This window comes from Schistocerca americana, chromosome 8, assembly GCF_021461395.2.
Source record: "Schistocerca americana isolate TAMUIC-IGC-003095 chromosome 8, iqSchAmer2.1, whole genome shotgun sequence".
NCBI lineage: Eukaryota > Metazoa > Arthropoda > Insecta > Orthoptera > Acrididae > Schistocerca > Schistocerca americana.
Genome location: NC_060126.1, coordinates 305,220,561 through 305,240,957, shown reverse-complemented (window position 1 = coordinate 305,240,957; position 20,397 = coordinate 305,220,561). Strand labels below are relative to the sequence as shown.

The 20,397-nt window shown below is 40.3% G+C and overlaps 1 long non-coding RNA gene across 1 annotated transcript in view; it reads right to left on the bottom strand.

Annotated features, from left to right (window-relative positions):
- Positions 1-20,040, bottom strand: part of LOC124544768 — a 29,118-nt gene extending 9,078 nt beyond the window's left edge. Inside the window, exons 1-2 of the long non-coding RNA XR_006967563.1 lie at positions 19,999-20,040; positions 6,651-6,737 (exon numbers count right to left, since the gene is read on the bottom strand). This is a non-coding gene — a long non-coding RNA (uncharacterized LOC124544768). The remainder of the gene's footprint in view (positions 1-6,650; positions 6,738-19,998) is intronic.
- Between the last annotated feature and the right edge of the window lie 357 nt (positions 20,041-20,397).

Below are 20,397 nucleotides of genomic sequence, written 5' to 3'. Positions count from 1 at the left end.
CATAGACGCTAACCTTGAGAAATATTTGAGCATTCTTTGCCGATGTACCATATACCACATGGGAATTCCGTTGAATCTGGAGCTCTGCATAGTAGGAAGAGTAAAAGATTGCACCACATTTCACATGTAAAACCGTTTATTGAGAGATAATCTGTTTTTTTAACTTAGTCCTTGCTATAAAATTTTTCACTTCATGCTACTAGTACAGTTTGTCACACTGAGAAACCGTTAACATGCAAAAATGTTTTGAAGTTAACTATCCAGTCTAGAAACTAGGGAACATATTTAGACAGTATTTACGAATGCATTGTTATAGTGAACAGACATCACAATGTTATTGTGTGCGTACATTCTTGCTTGTTAGTTGCACGATTACACAATGACTATAAGGATTACATACTTAGAACATATACTGGTACTGCTAATGACATTTTAATGCAACATTTAGGTTTACTTGAAAATATATTCTGGATTTAAAGTACTTTCTGAGAGATACCGGATGACACAGTGGTTAGTTTATTTGACAGCTACACGATTATAAGGCGACGCTACTAATGTGTGACAAAATTTACATTGTTGCCTTTGCAGTGTATCTGCACAGTTATTCTGAATTCTTGTGGAAAGTAAAACATGTTTTAGTAGTAACTTTTGTGGTATAGCTACAATGAGACAGCCTTTTTCGTAGCACAACAACACATTACATTATAGTACTTTCTTGATCACAGTAAGGTATGTAATAACTACGATATCTATACGCAAAGCATTTCACTCTTGTCAATTACGAGGTAAGTACATTGACTTCTACAGAACTTTGCTTATGGACGACGATAATTACTACACTTAGCACATTTGTACCGTTAAGTAGTGACAGAGATTATCTTACAACAAGACTCACAGTTTAGCGCTACAGTACACGTATTTTAGTGACTGATTTTGTACTTAAAACATTTATTTTTGAAGATTTATGAATTAAATGATACAAAGGTTTTCTGTGATACATTTCATTCCATTGCTGTAATCTGTAACACCTGACGGTATAATTACATTAATCCTCAGGGGGGTACATGCCTACTCTGTGTAACATGTGTTTGGCAAGCACAAGGAGGCCTAGCTAATGTGGTATTTGCTTATAAAACTTTACACATCGGTGCTATATTTCTCTAACACATAAATTTCACAGCTATGTGATCATTTAACTGAGAGAGACAAACATTTATTTTACTACATCAGTGGCAGATGTTTATGTAATTAATCAGTTGGATAACTTCACACTTATGAAATTGTGTTTTGTATGTACTTTGTGAACTCTTCACATTTTTTCAAAACCAATGTGATACTATGAGAGCTTTGAATGATGTATTTGGTATGAGGTCATGATTTTTAAAGTACGTTTGAGGTAGATGACACTATTGAAATGAGCAGAGAATATTTTTTAGGGTTTGAAATTATTGCAGAAAGCTATGACGTTTTTGAGATTTGGCTGAGTTTTTATGATGTTATTATTACGATGACAATGTGTATTATGCTGTTGAGGTATGTTTATGATCAATAAGCTTATGCTACATGAAGAATTTAATTATGTTACGTATTTATTATGAATAAATATTGAAGAAGTGTCGACGAACACGTATCTGTGTAACAAGGTAAAGAGTAATGAGTAGTGGTTAGGCACCCTGATTTGAGTAAACAGATGTTGGAGACCAAGAATTGTACTTTAAGAGATATGAAATGTGTGTAAATGCGTGAATGTATCACAATGCCGCCGAAAAGTTTTAGGACACTGTTACATTTATAGGATTTTGTTTCTACACATTTCTACTGTAATTTCTCGACTTGTAAAATTTTATTTGTATTGTGTCACTGTAGCGGAAACTTCTGTTGCAAATTTTGGAAAGAAAGCTAAGTGACCTCGACGTAATGCGTCGTTGACGCCCAGCTGTGCGTCGCATGGAGAAAAAGCCACTAGGTGGTGAAAAAACTGGCCATTAACCTCCATATTGACAGTTCTTTGTAGAAAGCATCACAAATACGACACGCTCAAACTTGAAAACATGATTACACTGTAGAGGTCTTAATTAATGATATTAACTGAAACGAAATGATGAGAAACATTTTACATCTATTGTCTTTCTAGTTGAGAGATTGCTCATTTTGTTTAATATCTGGTTTCCAGCTGTGTTGCAGCATTGCCTTTATAAAATAAAATAAAATAAAGTGCATTTGCTAATGTGAACACTTTCCGCCAACAGATCTATTAAATAATAATTTTATGATCCATTTTCTTCGAAAAAGGAGCACTTGGAATGGAAAGAACAATAAGAAGGGATTAATAACAGTAACTGCATACATAATTTTCTTTTCAACTACTTGGTAATTTTTTTGGTAGAGTAAGTTATCGTGATGCATCACTCTAGTGTTAAGATGTGACATAGGTATTAAATATGCCCAATTTTACTATAATATTTTTTCTGCATGTGAGTTTGTCATGTTTAGATATAAGTTACTGCATTTGCTGCTGCTGTTTTTCCAGGCATAGTGCTACTATATTTCACTTTGTATTACTCTGTTAATCCAGTTTTACTACTGATTTATTTTTCGTGTTGCTGCACATTGACTCATATTAGTTGTAATGCTGCATTTTCTCTGTTAATTTATATTTACTGCTGCTTGCTTTGCCAATTTGCATTTTTTTTGTCATTGCTGTTTGCGTTAATTGTTTTGTGATGCTGCATTGCCTCGTCACTTACTTTAGCATCTGAGCTCATTAGATTTAAGTTAGCTTCAGATGGGGTAGGCTATATAAGAGAACGAGTTGTGATGAATTGGAAGAAGTGCATTGAGAAGCTATAAGAAAATGGTTTGGCCAAATAAGTATTTTGAAAGAGGATATGAACAAAAAAGTAGGGGTTAGCGACAACTGATTTAGGTAGGATTTTCTTGGAAATAAATGATGAGGTAAGATAATGGAAAATAAATAATGAGGTAAGAAATATGTGAACATATAAATACAGAAAGCATGCTTGGATAGGATTTTTTTTGGTGGAAACAAATGTTGAAATATGACGAAAGATCTATGGAAAGAAGTTTTGAGTTGGACTGCAGTACCAAATGTTACACTGAAAACAAACCCTGCCATTCCCCTTGTGTTATCCCACTATGTGTTTGTGTACCCTTGGGTATTTGTGTTTTCCTGTCTTTATGTGTTTAGCTAATAAGATTTATGTTGTAGAATTTTTCTAGTACTAAGCTACATTCACTATGATGAGGAATACTGTTATCCTCAAATATAATTTGCATTAATAATATGTTGTTTTCTTTGTTAAGATTTTTATTGACATTATTAATTCTGTTGTGTTTCAATTCTCATGTGTGAAATTAATGTTTCGAAAACTATTCTCATTATTTTATATATTTACTTATGCCATAATTCCTGTAACACTGATGTGTCTGTTTATTTGTATTCTTTTGTAAAGCCTGTACTACTACAAATGTTATCTGTATTGTTATGTTCTTTAATGATGTATTTTGTACCTTTGTTATTGTATTCTCATGTTATAAAATTTTAATTGACACCAGTTCATCAAATTAAGTATCATTTAATAGCGCACATTTCTGTTGCTCATAATATATGTACAGTATGTGAGAAGTTGGGACTGTTAGTGCTTGCACGAATGTTGATAATTCAGCAAGGGACTGTTTAACAGCATTGCTGGTTCTAAGGACAACAAAAAAAAAACTTTGTGAGTGCACAAGTGGTGGTTTATGGACTTGCTATATTCTCTGCAAGACTCTTCAATGGTGATTGTGGACCTGCACAGTCACAGCAGACGGCTGCTGGCCATCTCTACAAGGACTACAGTGGGTCTGCATCTTTGATGGCCCAACAATACCATTATCTCTACAAAGACTGCAGTGAGTCTGTACCTCTGGTGGCACACCAATACCATAATCTCTACCAGGACTACTGTGGGTCTGCTCTGTGATGAACTACCTACCAATATTCTTCAAAACTTCGACTTACTCAGCTGTGGGTTTGCTCTGTTGTGGACCATTACCTGTCTGCATATCAAGAGCCAGCACTGTCTTTCTGTTGGAAGGACAACTCTACTTCTTCAACACTGCATGGAAATCCACAACTTCCATGTGGGTTTTCTTGAATGCTCAGACTTTGAGAAAAAAAAGAAACACTGCAATTTTACTGTGATGAATGATCAGGACTGTCTTTATGGACTGTGAGAAAATTTTAGCTTTTGATCAACATTGTATCAGTAAGTGTGTGCATTTGATTTCTTTGTTATTGTAATTATGAAAAGTTTTTTCAAATCTGTATTGGCCAGTGCCCAAAACAATTTGTAAAATTTTTTGTGGGGAGCGTGGGGGCTATGTAAGTAGGATGTATAGGCTTTTTTTTGGTAACGCCACGTAGCGCTCTGTATGAAAATCACGGGCTGTGCTGCATGCAGTCTGTGGCTAGTTTGCATTGTTGTTGGCTATTGTAGCGTTGGGCAGTTGGCTGTTAACAGCACGTAGTGTTGCACAGTTGGAGCTGAGCCGAAGCAGTGGTGGATGTGGGGAGAGAAATAGCGGAGTTTTGAAATTTGTAAGACTGGATGTCATGAACTGCTATATATATTATGAGTATTAAGGAGAATACATTGTTTGTTCTCTATCAAAATCTTTCATTTGCTAACTATGCCTATCAGTAGTTAGTGCCTTCAGTAGTTTGAATCTTTTATTTAGCTGGCAGTAGTGGCGCTCGCTGTATTGCAGTTTCTTGAGTAACGAAGATTTTTGTGAGGTAAGTGATTTGTGACAGGTATAGTTTAATGTTAGTCAGGGCCATTCTTTTGTAGGGATTATTAAAAGTCAGATACCGTTGCGCTAAAAATATTGTGTGTCAGTTTAAGCACAGTCGTATACAGTTTTTTTAAGGGGACGTTTCAGTGTGCTGTCGTGTTCAAGGTCATTTCATCGTGACGGTAATCACTGAACATTTTATGCATTAAGAGTGTTCCTTCCAAATATTTGAACTGTGTTTCGAACATACTAAATTGAGTAACCACATTGAATATTTAGGCAGTATGATACAAAATTACTTAATCGAATTGTACACACTATCGTATATTATGTATGTCACTGCTATAATCAAATGATTCTGCAGTGAAGTCTGTCGTGGTGTACTGGGGCTGTATTATTTCACATACACCATTGTTCATGTCAGGCATCTAGGTTATTTGGCCAAATATTAATAGTTATTTCCCTGTAAGATCTGTACCACATTTAACCCTTTTATCAATCAATAATATCATATCAAAAATATTATATTTGAGAGAGTTGTCATTGCCATTCTCAGCAGGCAGTTATGTAGATTTGACCATTTGTGTTCGGCAGTTTTCGGAATGATAGCGTTGCTCCAGAAGTCCTTAGGTGCGCGCTCGCTCAGCCTAGTGATTTGGCTAGGTGTGGGAATGTTACAAAGTAACTTCATTGTCTTAGTAGGAGGCTTTAATGCTAGAACTCTTAATGAACTGTTAGATAATGTATGAGATGTAAAGGAAGATATACCTTATATTCGTAACTTATCTCAGATAAGAAATACTAATTCTTGTTCTCAGCATCAAATGATTCCTGATATGGACAGTAAGAGGTCAGACATAATGGAAAACACCAAAATAGTTCACAAACCCCAGAGCTTAGCGAATTCAGAAAAAAAACATTTGCTATGGATGTGGTAGAAAGATAAGCAAAAGAATAGAAATTACAGGTAGGAAACATATTGTCTACAAGAAAAGTCTGTATGACATCTATATCAGAAGCAAATAATAGTAACAGCCATTTCAGTAGAACTAGTTAATGACTTTGAAGAGAAATGTAAGAATATGAAGAACATAAACGAAATCGCTGAAAGTTTTGGGACCAAAATAAATAAGTCTGTAAAATGATGGTATGAAAGCGTCGAAAGTAAAGCAAAGAACAGAAATCTGTCAAATGAGGCTAAACGATTTATTAATAGAAGCTGCAACAGGGAAGCTGTGATACATACAATTCTCACACAACTCTAACATAAAAACACACATATATGAGTGTCGGAATGCAGCTTTCAAGATATTAAAACAAAAATCTCACATTTCAGGTGAGAGGCACAGCAACAATCCACATAATATTAGAGGAACAATGCAGGAAGAAGTAGGATCAGATATAGAAGAAAATACTGCAGCGGATAAAATAGAGCAGGAAAAATCAGTACAACCTCCAAAAAGGAAACGAAAAGAAAAGAACCAGGAGGCAGCAATCGTATTAATGATAAATTAGTTGCATACCTACAAAACAAAAAAGTGGACTTTGGTGTATCACTTCACATTACTCTAGAGCTTTCTTTGTTGATATAGACTTTTAAAATAACATGCTAAATTTGATCTGAAGATTCCTAGATAGCAATTAATTAAGCGAATTAAACTAGAAAGTACTGAGGACTTCCACATTACCTCTGCTGTAGTACCTTTCGTGAGACACTGAAAACACATCTCTGTCATATCAAGTGCCAAAATTAAAATTGTTATTATTTAGTGAATCCTTGTTTAACAGGTAAATAGCATCAATCATACGCAAGAACATCAAACAATTATAGAATTGTGCATAATTACACATACCTGCAGTGAAAATACTGTCGGCATTGCGAATCTGAGTTGCCAGGTTCAAACATTCTGTAGAACAGGAGACCTGTGCGGTGGTGATGCCTAATAAAAAAGAAAAACATTGTAACTCTTCAGGCTTTCCCGGCGAGATCTTGACATGTGGAATAATCGGGTCTACTGCCGGATGTTTGTGTCGCTTTGGCACAATATTTCGGCCACGTAACTCGTTGCCTTCTTCAGGCGCTACCTGAGACTGCTGCATTGGAAGATCTTGTCCTGTATTTATGCCCAAAGCGTGCTGGGTGGTCTCTGGGAATAAATAATGGGCAAGATCCTCCAATACGGCAGTCTCAGGTAGCACCTGAAGAAGGCAACGAGTTACGTGACCGAAATATTGTGCCAGTGCGACACAAACATCCGGCAATAGACCCGATTATTCCACACGTCAAGAAAAACGTTGTGAAAACGTTGTGAAAAAGACTACATGGCTCTTGCAGACTATACAGTGTACAACGGGTACATGTGCAGGTATTTCTATTGATAACCGAGGATGGTGTACTGATAAACATTACTTCAATATTTATGTGATTTACAGAATAATAATTAGAGCTATTACAAGTTATGTATTATTTGGTTGGCTAGTACCTCCAACAACATGTGCCAAGAGCAAACCATTATGCTTATGTTCCCCTGAGCAGCAGGTCATGTCTTAAAGTGGGGCTGTGTGGATATAAAACGGTCAACCTACACTAACAGGCATAGTCCTCTCAGTGGTGCATATACAGCAGTATAGAAAACATCAGCTCATAAAGCTTGTGATATGTGTGGTAGAAGACCATTCGATGTAGGGAAATTAGAAAACCACCACATTAATCTATATGCATATCAAGGCACCACATATAAAAACATCTGCGCTTACACTCTGCATCGTCACTGGGAACATAATTTAATTTGTTACTGACACAAATTTAATTTGTTACTAACACAACCTCCCCCCACATCAACCATGGACTTTGTCATTGGTGGGGAGGCTTGCATGCCTCAGCGATACAGATAGCCGTACCGTAGGTGCAACCACAACGGAGGGGTATCGGTTGAGAGGCCAGGCAACCATGTGGTCCCTGAAGAGGGGCAGCGGCCTTGATAGTAGTTGCAGGGGCAACAGTCTGGACGATTGACAGATCTGGCCTTGTAACACTAACCAAAACAGCCTTGCTGTGCTGGTACTGCGAACGGCTGGAAGCAAGAGGAAATTACAGCCGTAATTTTTCCCCAGGGCATGCAGCTTTACTGTATGGTTAAATGATGATGAGGTAAAATAGTCCCCCATTCGGATCTCCAGGTGGGGACTACTCAAGAGGACATCGTTATCAGGATAAAGAAAACTGACGTTCTATGGAGCGGAGCATGGGATGTCAGATCCCTTAATCGGGCAGGTAGGTTTGAAAATTTAAGGGAGAAATGGATAGGTTAAAGTTAGATATAATGGGAGTTAGTGAAGGTGGCAGGAGGAACAAGACTTTTTGTCAGGTGAATACAGCGTTATAAGTAAAAATTCAAACAGGGATAATGTAGGAGTAGTTTTCATAATGAACAAAAAATAGGAGTGCAGGTACGCTACTACAAACAGCATAGTGAACGCCTTATTGTGGTCAACATAGACATGAAGCCCACGCCTACTACAGTAGTACAAGTTTATATGCCAACTGCTAGCCGAAGTGGCCGTGCGGTTAAAGGCGCTGCAGTCTGGAACCGCAAGACCGCTACGGTCGCAGGTTCGAAACCTGCCTCGGGCATGGATGTTTGTGATGTCCTTAGGTTAGTTAGGTTTAACTAGTTCTAGGTTCTAGGGGACTAATGACCTCAGCAGTTGAGTCCCATAGTGCTCAGAGCCATTTTATATGCCAACTAGCCCCGCAGATGACGAAGAATTTGATTAAATGTATGATAAGATAAAAGAAATTATTCAAATAGTGAAGGGAGATGAAATGTTAATAGTCATGGGTGACTGGAATTCGATAGTAGGAACTGGGAGGGAAGGAAACGTAATAGGTAAATCTGGATATGGGGTAAGAAATGAAGGAGGAAGCCACCTGGTAGAATTTTGTGCAGAGCATAACTTAATCATAGCTAACACTTGGTTCAAGAATCATGAAAGAATGCTGTATACATGGAAGAAGCCTGGAGATACTGGAAGGTATCAGACAGATTGTATAATAGTAAGACAGAGATTTAAGAACCAGGTTGGAAATTGTAAGACATTTCCATGGGCAGATGTTTACTCTGACCACAATCTACTGGTTATGAACTGTAGATTAAAACTCAAGAAACTGCAAAAATGTGGGAATTTAAGGAGATGGGACCTGCATAAACTGACTAAACCAGAGGTTGTACAGAATTTCAGGGAGAGTATAAGGGAACAATTGACAGGAATGGGAGAAAGAAATACAATAGAGGAAGAATAGGTAGCTTTGAGGGATGAAACAGTGAAGGCTGCAGAGGATCAAGTAGGTAAAAAGATGAGGGCTAGCAGAAACCCTAGTTTAACAGAAGAGATATTGATTTTAATTGATGAAAGGTGAAAATACAAAAATGCTGTAAATGAAGCAGGCAAAAAGGAATACAAAACTCGCAAAAATGATATCGACAGGAAGTGCAAAATGGCTAAGCAAGAATGGCTGGAGGACAAATGTAGGGTTGTAGAGGCTTACCTCACTAGGGGTAAGATAGATACTGCCTAAAGGAAAATTAAAGAGACCTTTGGGGAAAAGAGAACCACTTCTATGAATATGAGCTCATATGGAAACCAAGTTCTAAGCAAAGAACGGAATCAGGAAGGTGGAAGGAGTACATAGAGGGTGTATCCAAGGGCGATGTACTTGAAGACAATATTATGGAAAAGGAAGAGGATGTAGATGAAGATGAAATAGGAGATATGTTACTGTGTCAAGAGTTTGACAGAGCACTGATGTACCTGAGTCGAAACAAGGCCCGTGGAGTTGACCACATTCCATCAGAACTACTGACAGCCTTGGGAGATCGAGTCCTGACGAAACTCCACCATCTGGTGAGCCAGATGTATGAGACAGGCAAAATTCCCTCCGACTTCAGGAAGAATATAGTAATTCCAATCCCAATCAGGTGTTGACAGATGTGAAAATTATCGAACTATCAGTTTAATAAGTCACAGCTGCAAAACACTAACGCGAATTCTTTACAGACGAATGGAAAAACTACTGGAAGTCGACCTCGGGGAGGATCAGTTTGGATTCCCCAGAAATATTGGAACACGTGAGGCAATACTGACCCTACGACTTACCCTAGAAGATAGATTAAGGAAAGGCTAACATATGTTTCTAGCATTAGTAAACTTAGAGAAAGCTTTTGACAATGTTGACTGGAACACTCTCTTTCAAATTCTGAAGGCGGCATGGGTAAAATACAGGGAGCGAAAGGCTATTTACAATTTGTACGGAATCCAGACGGCAGTTATAAGTGTCTAGGGACATGAAAGGGAAGTAGTGGTTGGGAAAGGAGTGAGACATGGTTGTAGCCTATCCCTGATGTTATTCAATCTGTATATTGAGCAAGCAGTAAAGGAAACAAAAGAAAAATTCTGAGCAGGTATTAAAATCCATATAGAAGAAATACAAATTTTGAGGTTCGCCAATGACTTTGTAGTTCTGTCAGAGACAGCAAAGGACTTGGATGAGCAGTTGAACGGAATGGACAGTATCTTGAAAGGAGGATATAAGATGAACATCAACAAAACAAAACGAGGGTAATGGAATGTAGTCGAATTAAGTCAGGTGATGCTGAGGGAATTAGATTAGGAAATGAGACACATCAGTAGTAAAGGAGTTTTGGTATTTTGGGAGAAAAATAACGGATGATGGTCGAAGTTGAGAGACTGGCAATGGCAAGGAAAGCGTTTCTGAAGAAGAGAAGCTTGATAACATCAAGTATAGATTTAAGTGTCAGGAAGTCGTTCCTGAAAGGATTTGTGTGGAGTGTAGCCATGTGCGGAAGTGAAACGTGGACGGTAAATGGTTTGGACCAGAAGAGAATAGAAGGTTTGGAAATGTGGTGCTACCGAAGAATGCTGAAGATTAAATGGGTAGATCACATAACTAATGAGGAGGTATTGAATTAACTAGAAGAAGGGGTAGGTTGGTAGGACATGTTCTGAGGCATCAAGGTATCATCATTTTAGTATTGGATGGCAGTGTGGAGGGTAAATCGGTAGAGGAAGACCAAGAGATGAATACACTGAGCAGATTCAGAAGTATGCAGGTTGCAATAGGACTTGAAGGTGAAGAAACTTGCACAGGATAGAGTAGCATGGAGAGCTGCATCAAACCAGTCTCAGGACTGAAAACCACAACAACAACACAAACTCAACACAAGGTATGCAAAAAGCCCAATTGAACGTAAGAACATTTGTCTCCAAAATGGCTTCTTTTTGGACCCACATTCACTGGAACGTAGTGTTAGCATTACCTGTATCATACTGGGTTGAAGTAACAGAACCAGTTGATGAAATTTAGTTGTTAAGTTTGCTACGAACAACAACTACATGGACAGCAAAAATAATGAACGGGATAGTAAAAATAACAAGCAATAATTTGATGCATCAAATAATATGTGAAAAAGAAGACCAGAACTTGCAATGTAGCTGTTACGGAAATCTTACGATTAGTCTGCATTACTGTATTGCCAATTTGACTTACTGTAGTGAGACATCTACTTCAAAAGGGAGAACTGCTCAGGAACTGATGGTCGCTCAGTGAGCAGTCGATAGATGCACGTTGACAGTTACTAGGAAAGATCGGAAAACAATCAATTCTAACAATGAACAGGTGGGAGAGCAACACGTAGTCACGACTGTAATAAAAATGAAATGACAGTGACATGTAGCCAGAGGAATGTATGTTAGGCGGACAAAGAGAGTTCCTTACTAAGATGCAAGAGAATAAGAAGACGACACCCTTCCGGAAGGTGTGATGGCATTGTTTGGCCGTTAAAAGAGTCTCCATTGAGTACTGAGTGAAAGAGGTAGGGAGAGCTTAAATGCACCCCTGTGATGGTTAAGTGTACCAGCTGGGCTAGACTCCAATATCCATTTCGAAAACCTACGACATAAAGTGTAAGCATCCTCACAATTGCATTGAGATGTTATATGCACCCAGGCCATTTGTTGAAATCTGGGGTTTTGGACTAATAGAAACCAAAGCGACTGAATCGTTGGCCAAGGTTATAACAGACTGTCCCACCGTACCGGAAGTTGATAGAGCAGATTAACGAGCTGTAGTTTATGTACTATGACCTAACTATCTGGAGACAATGGGTGAGGTTGACAGAAAACATGTCGTTCACACCTCACACGTTAACTTAAAGAAGAATTTTTGCGTGACATTGTAGCGAACTACAAAATTCGCCAGGGAAGGCGATATAATTTCACTACTGTTTACGACATGGCTAGCAGGATTGTAAATGTTTTGTTGCGAATGGAGAGCCAGAAATCTACTTTAGTACATCTCTGTTAAAAACGCCCTGAGACTTTTTGTTTTATGCGTGTATGTAGAGATTTCTGGTTCTCAATTTACAGGAGTAGAAAATGTAGCGCAATCCGTGTGAAAAACATTAGGTGCCCAGATGAATACCTGCCACATTTAACGTTAGTCCTTGACTCTTATTTATAAACATTCCGATAATATCACAGTCCAATATACACTACGTGATCAAAAGTAGGCCTATACGCACACCCTCAAAATCATATGTTTTTCATTTTAGTTGCATTGTGTTGTCACCAACGGTCAGGTACGCCATATCAGGGACCTAAGTAGTTATTAGACATCGTGAGAGAGCAGAATGGGTTGCTCCGCGGAACTCACGGTCTTCGGACGTGGTCAGGTGATTGGGTGTCACTTGCGTCATACGTCGGTACGTGAGATTTCCACATTCCTAAACATCCCTAGGTCCACTGTTTCCCATGTGATAGTGAAGTGGAAACGTGAAGGGACACGTACAGCACAAAAGCGTACAGGCCGACCTCGTCTGTTGACTGACAGGGACTGCCGACAGTTGAAGAGGGCCGTAATGTGTAATAGGCAGACGTCTATCCAGACCATCTCACAGGAATTTCAAACTGCCTCATGAATCACTGCAAGTTCTATGACAGTTAGGCGGGAGGTGAGAACACTGGGATTTCATGTTCGAGCTGCTGCTCATAAGCCACACATCACGCCGGTCAGTGCCAAACGAGTCCTCGCTTGGTGCAAGAAGCGTAACCGGCCGAAGCGGCCGAGCGGTTCTAGGCGCTGCAGTCTGGAACCGCGAGACCGCTACGGTCGCAGGTTCGAATCCTGCCTCGGGCATGGATGTTTTTGATGTCCGTAGGTTAGTTAGGTTTATCTAGTTCTAGGTTCTAGGGGCTAATGACCTCAGAAGTTGAGTCCCATAGTGCTCAGAGCCCTTTTGCAAGAAGCGTAAACATTGTACGATTGAAGAGTAGAAATACGTTGTGTGAAGTGACGAACCACGGTACGCGATGTGGCAATCCAATGGCAGGGTGTGGGTATGGGGATTGCCACGTGAACCTCATCTGCCAGCGTGTGTAATGCCGTCAGCAAAATTCGGAGGCGGTGATATTAGGGTGTGGTCGTGTTTCTCATGGAGTGTGCTCGCACCCCTTTTTGTTTTGGGTGGCATTATCACAGAACAGGCCTACACTGATGTTTTAAACACCTCATTGCTTCCCACTGTTGATGAGCAGTTCGGGGAATGCAACTGCATCTTTCGAAATTGGTTCAAATGGCTCTGAGCACTATGGGACTTAACATCTATGGTCATCATTCCCCTAGAACTTAGAACTACTTAAACCTAACTAACCTAAGGACATCACACAACACCCAGTCATCACGAGACAGAGACAATCACTGACCCCGCCGGGAATTGAACACGGGAACCCGGGCTCGGGAAGCGAGAACGCTACCGCACGACCACGAACTGCGGACTTGCGTCTTTCAACACGACGGAGTACATGTTCACAATGTCGCGGAGTAATTACACCACAGTAACATCCCTGTAATGAACTGGCCTGCACTGAGCCCTCACCCGAATCCTACGGTACTCCTCTGGGATATTTTGGTACGCCGACTTCATGTCAGGACTCAGCGACTGACATTGATACCTCTTCTCAGTGCAGCACTCCGTGAAGACTTGGCTATCATTCCCCGAGAAAATTTCCAGCACGTTATTGAAAGTATGCCTGCGAGAGTGCAATCTGTCATCAAGGCTAAGGATGGGACAACACCATACTGAATCCTCGCAGTACCGATGGAAGGCGCCACGATCTTGTAAGTCATTTTCAGCCAGGTGTCCGGACACCTTTGATCACATAGTGTACTTCCGATATTTTCTGTATGCTACGAAATATCAGCATGTTACATGTTATGGAATTTTGATTTTATCCTACAGGAGTACATCTGCTATGCTAGATTTATGTACGTGCCGACTTCATTTGTCAAAACAGTTAAAAACTGAACTCTACTTAATGCACTCAAGCAGTAGTGATTTTTTTCACGTTACCCGTGCCACGTGAACAGTACTCACGTTGACCATCCCACGGAAACAGTGATTATTTCGGAATAGAGTGTAAACCAAAATAAGACTATACTGCCCCCGAATCGGCCATGAAGGCCTAAAGGAACCGATTGGCCGCCGTGTCATCCTCAGCCTACAGGCTTCACTGAATGCGGATACGGAGGAGCATGTGGTCAGCATACCGCTCTCCCGGCCGTATCCCAGTTTCCAAGACTGGAGCCGCTACTTCTCAATCAAGTAGCTCCTCAGTTTGCCTCACAAGGGCTGAATGCCTGAGTGCACCCCGCTTGCCAACAGCGCTCGCCGACCATCCAAGTGCTAGCCCAGCCCGATAGCGCCCAACTTCGGTGATGTGACGGGAACCTGTATTACCACTGCGGCAAGGCCGACGGTGTAATAGAGGGTAGGCTGTGTGTTAATTCATTGCATAGACTATCCCCATTTGAAAATTCACCCAAACCAGTCCAGCTGCTTCAACGTGAAAGAGTACCAATGTCCTATCTTAACGACGAAAGGTAGTAATCAACTTCTACCTTGGTGCAGCGTAAATTTTATTATATTTGTACATGCAATAACGTCGTCTGCACTCACGTGTCTGCCTGTTACCGGCGAATACCCTTGCGTATCATAATCAAATCCAGCTTCACCACGCCCTACTTACAACGTATGAAGGCACGGCATCTTTGCGTCATAAAGCATATAAATGACACCGTCGTCGCGAGTCTCCAAGTGTCTCAGAAGCTGTATTGTACGCCTGACGCCCAGCGTTTAAAATGCAACGGGCTTGTATGAAAATACGAATTTGAGACTTTGAGGACTGTATAAGCATTATATTCATTTCGTTGAGTCGTACTATGTAGTACTTGTGAACTAGTAAAAGCGTTTTCACAAGCACTACACCCTGCGGACGTTCGAGTCCTCCCACGGGCATGGGTGTGTGTGTTTGTCGTTAGGATAATTTAGGTTAAGTAGTGAGTAAGCTTAGGGACTGATGACCTTAGCAGTTAAGTCCCATAAGATTTCACGCACATTTGAACATATGAACAAACACTACACAATTAAAATATCAAAGAGTAAAATAACTTTGTCTAAGAGTAATTATGCCCGCTCGGTTGGTCGTGAGGTGTAACGCACGGCTTTCCGGGCGGGAAGGAGCGCCTTGTCCCCGGCACGAATCCGCCCGGTGGATTTGTGTCGAGGTTCGGTGAACTGGCCAGTCTGTGGATGGTTTTTAGGCGGTTTTCCATCTGTCTCGGCGAATGCGGTCTGGATCCCCTTATTCCGCCTCAGTTAAAATATGTCGGCGATTGCTGCGCAAACAAGTTCTGCACGTACGCGGACACCACCATTACTCCACCACGCAAACATAGGTGTTACACTCGTCTGGAGTGAGACGTTCTCTGCGGAGTCCACCGGGGGCCGCACAGAACAATAACACTGGGCTCGGTGTGGGGCGGCGGAGGGGTGAAGTGGACTGCGGTAGTCATCGTGGGGTTGTGGACCACTGATGCTGCGGCGGGGACAGAGCCTCTGCGTTGCTTCTAGGTCCCCCGTTAACATACAATACAATACAATAAAATGCAAGAGAAATTATTGTCCCACTTTTCGTGTTATATTCTTAAAAACAATAATCATCTTGTACTACACACTTCTGAAGGTAGCCTGTGTGTTAATTGAGGATATAAGCTGATTCCAAGTTTCTTCCACGTTTAGGGGCGAAGGACTAACAAACATAATCACACATAAACTTTCGCATTTGTTCTATTGTTTTACATATGCGATTTAGAAGGAAGTAGAAGAATTTAGAAGTATATTCTCTTGAAGCGTATTCCACTAGGGAAAAGTAGATACCGCCTACATTAAGAGAATTGTAGAGAAAAGAGTAGCAGCTCTACGACAGTCAAGAGCTCAAATGTCAACCCAGTGCCAAGCAAAAATGGGATCTGAAAGATTTGAGGAGTATATAGAGGCTGCAATTAGGAAATATGAATTTGAAGGCTGTTTCATAGAAACGGAAGAGGATGTCGATGAAGATTAGATGGAACCAATGTGAAAAAATTTGGCGGAGCACTGAAAGAACTACTTTGAAGCGAGGTCCCTTGAGTGGACGACATCCCGTGAGAACTACTGATAGCCTTTGGAGAGCCAGCCATGAGAAAACTATTCCATCTGCTGAGCAAGATGTATGAAACAAGAGGAATACCCTCAACTTTAAGAAGAATTCAGTAATTGCAATTCCAAAGAAGGCAGCTGCTCACTCGTGTGAAAATTACCGCACTATCAGCTTAATAGGTCACTGTTGTTCAATATTAAGAGAATTCCTTACAGAAGAATGAAAAAAACTGGTTGAAGCTGACCTCAAGGAAGATCAGCTTGGATTTCGCGGAGATACAGGGACACGGGATGTAGTATTGACGCTACGACTTATTTTAGAAGATAGGTTAGAGAAAAGCAAACCTGTGTTTATAGCATTTGGAGACTTAGAGAAAGCTTTTGACATTTTTGACTGGAATACTCTCTTTGAAATTCTGAAGATAGCTGAGATAAAATACAGGCAATGAAAGACTATTTCTAACTTGTATTAAACCACATGGCAGTTTTCAAAGTCATGGGCATGAAAGGGAATCAGAGGTCTGAAAGAATCGAGACAGGATTACAGCGTAACCCCAGCGTTATTCAATCTGTACATTGACAAGAGGAAAAGGATAGCAAAGAAGAAACTGGAGTAGGAGTAAAGCTTCATTGTAATTCTGGCAGGGACAGCAAAAGATTTGGAAGAGTACTTAGACAGAAAGGACAGTGTCTTGAAATGGGGATAAGAGACTACAACGTCAACAAAAAACAAGACTATGATAACGGAATGTAGTCGAAGTAAATCCGGCGATTCTGGGGGAATTACATTAGGAAACGAGATACTCAAAGTGGTAGTTAGGCATTTCTATTTGGGGAGCAAAATAGCTCATGATGGAGAAGTAGTGAGAATACAGAAAATGGCAACGAAAGCAGTCGGAAGCAGAGGAATTTGTTTACATCGATTATAAAATTAAGCGATAGGCAGTCATTTCTGACGGTATCTGTCTGGAGTGTAGCCATATGTGTATGAAAGTGAAACATGGGCGACAATCAGTTCACATAAGAAGAGCGTAGAACCTCATGCAATGTGGACCTACAGGAGAATGCTGTAGATTAGATAGGTAGATCACGTAACTAATCATAGGGTAGTGACTATAATTTGGGAGACAAGAAATTTATGGAGCTACATGATAAAAGAAGCGAACGGTTTATAGTTCTTAGACATCAAGGAGTCACCAGTTTAGTACTGGAGGGACGTTTGAGGGGTAAAAGTTGTAGAGGGAGGCCAAGAGATGATTACACTAAGCAGATTCAGAAGGATAAAAGTTGCAGTAATGAATCAGAGATGAAGAGGCTTGCACTGGATAGAGTAGCATGGAGAGCTGCGTCAAACCAGTCTTTGGAGTGAAGACCGCAACAACAACAATACATGCGATAAAGACTGCATATCTCTATGAGTGAGATTTTCCGATTATGCTTCAAGCCACTACTAAAGCATGCAATGAAAATTTATTGGAGACGTACATTAGTTTGATTGGAAAATCAACAAAAATGAAGGGAAACTTGTTAAAATTGATACTTTTTGAGAGAATTTGTCTTTGCTGTAAGATAACATCAACCAGCAACAAGATTCCGTTGGCTGTCGAAATCAATTTTTAGCTTGCTGCCCTCATTCATTATCAATATCCAAGAAAGGAAACAAGTAATGAGAATGAAGATTGATAAATTTGATCATTATCTACACGATATTTCTTTTATTTGTTTAACTGCCATATAGCTTCATAAAATGGAAAATGTTTTCAAGTACCACGATAGATAAATGACATTCTCTGTCCAACATATCGCTGGTGCCAGTAGCTATTCTTGCTTCTGCTGCTGATCACGGTTTTAACGAGATTAAACGTCTCAGAACGAAACCCGATCTGCTGCGCCTAAATTAAATTCTGTGTACAAATATGAGAAAGTTTTCTAAACGTTTGCGTATCGTATATCTGAGGAGGACGTGGGTGCCAGTCCGGTATTGACCTCGTGAGATGTGGGATGTGGGAAACCGCGAAAAAAGCGCAGTCAAGTCGGTCGTCACACCGGCCCTTGTCGATAATCCGCCGGGCAGATTCGAAAGGGGGCCCTCTTTCTAACCCCGGAAGGGAGCACATTAATACTCATGGCTACCCGGGTGGGTATGTTTCCGTATACAAATCATCTTGTTTAGCAGTTAATCTAGAAATTAACTCCCACATGAGCTGTCTAGAAGTTCACCTGCGTTTTTGATAACTGACCACAAGAGAAAAGTATTTTTAGGTTATCTGAAAAACAAATGTGAGTAGTAGCTCATTTCAAAATAGTTGGAATAAAACTTCCCAACAAACACACATGCCGATGTGCAACTTCGTATTTTCGTGATATATTTACCGATCTTTATTTTGGGTCTGCAGCGGCACAAACTTAAATACTCGCGTGTAAACTAATGGATGCCTCTGGTGTAGATTTAGCGGGTCGGCGCACTCAGAAGACGGCAGGAAAATGTATGGCCATTATATTCATTGATGTGCTGTGGCCGTACTCCCAAAATCAAATGGATAATTTAGTGTATTATTTCGGGCGTCTCATAGTGTAATCCGTAATTAGCGTAACTGCTATAGTATTGTAAGACGGTGCAAATTACTGTTTACCGTCTTCCACGAGGTAACTGCCTATTGGGAAGTATTTGTCCTGTTTGCAGCAAAAGGAAATCGCATAAAATGGAAAAGTGTTATACTGGACAAAAAGATCGTTTGCCATCAAACGACGTACGTATGTACGCAAGTGAGAAATTACGCTCTTACATATGAGAAACCAGTTTTCATACAGTGAAGAAAAACTTGAAACGAAAGAGAAATAAGGTGGACGAGTATACTACATACTACTTCATTTAGCCTGTAAGGAAAATAAATTATTAAATAAAATTGGCTTTCGGGACATTCCCGTGCAACCATCTCAACAGCAGACGATACGGCAATGTGTTTCAGCAATTTAGAACTTTCATAAGGACCAAGCCGTACCTTAGTACGAGGTTGCATAGGCTTAGACTAGTCCTCCCACGCAATACATGCGATCTTTTTGTCGCAAATGACGGTAGGATTATAGGGATAACACAATACTCAGTAGCTGTGCGGATAAAACCTCCTACCCCGATGGGAATCGAACACGGACCCCTTCATCAAACAATTTTGTAGGTTTTGTAAGTATTTCTATTAGACTTAAAAAACAGTTTTCAAGCGACAGGGTTACACTTCATACTTTCACCCCTTATTGACACTGACCGAAAACATGATCTGTTCTCCATATATTCACTGCAGCAAGCTGCGTGAGACATTTGCACGTTTACTGCTCAACTTCGAGTCACACTTTTTAATTTTAATGCTTCTTGAAGCAGTTTATAAATCGTTAACACAAAAATAATGAATACCTGGGGGCACCGACGTTTGGCTGCTTTAAGAAGTAATGATTCGCATGGGGCTAGTGGTCAATTTAGATGGCAACAGAGCTATAGAGACCTACATCTACGATAACGAAAGTACTCAGAATTATTGCTTTTTAAAAACAAGACTCAAATGTCTTTTAATGACAGACGAAGACCAAAAATTATGTTTCTCTTGACCGGACCGTAATTAAGCAATGGTGCGAAAAAGAAACAGTTACTTACCTACGCAAGCAGTGACTACGAGAACGGTAAACAGTGTTTTCTGCATCGCGGAAAGTATAGTGGCGTCCGGAACAGTGCTCTTTAAATACTTTTCACCGTCCATTGTTTTACAGAGGTCACCGTGATAGTTATTATCTGTCAAAAAAAAATGTCGTGAGTAAACCTTATACGTGCGTATCACCTAATTAGCGACCTGATATTCTATTAACTTCCTGATCAGGCAGGGGAATGCACCAACGGGAAGTCCATTATCTATTCATTTATGTCAATAAAACCGGTAAGACCAGTGTCTCAGCCCTGGCCAACTGAGACAGTTGACCGAGCGAGATGGCGCAGTGGTTAGCACACTGGACTCGCATTCGGGAGGACGACGGTTCAATCCCGTCTCCAGCCATCCTG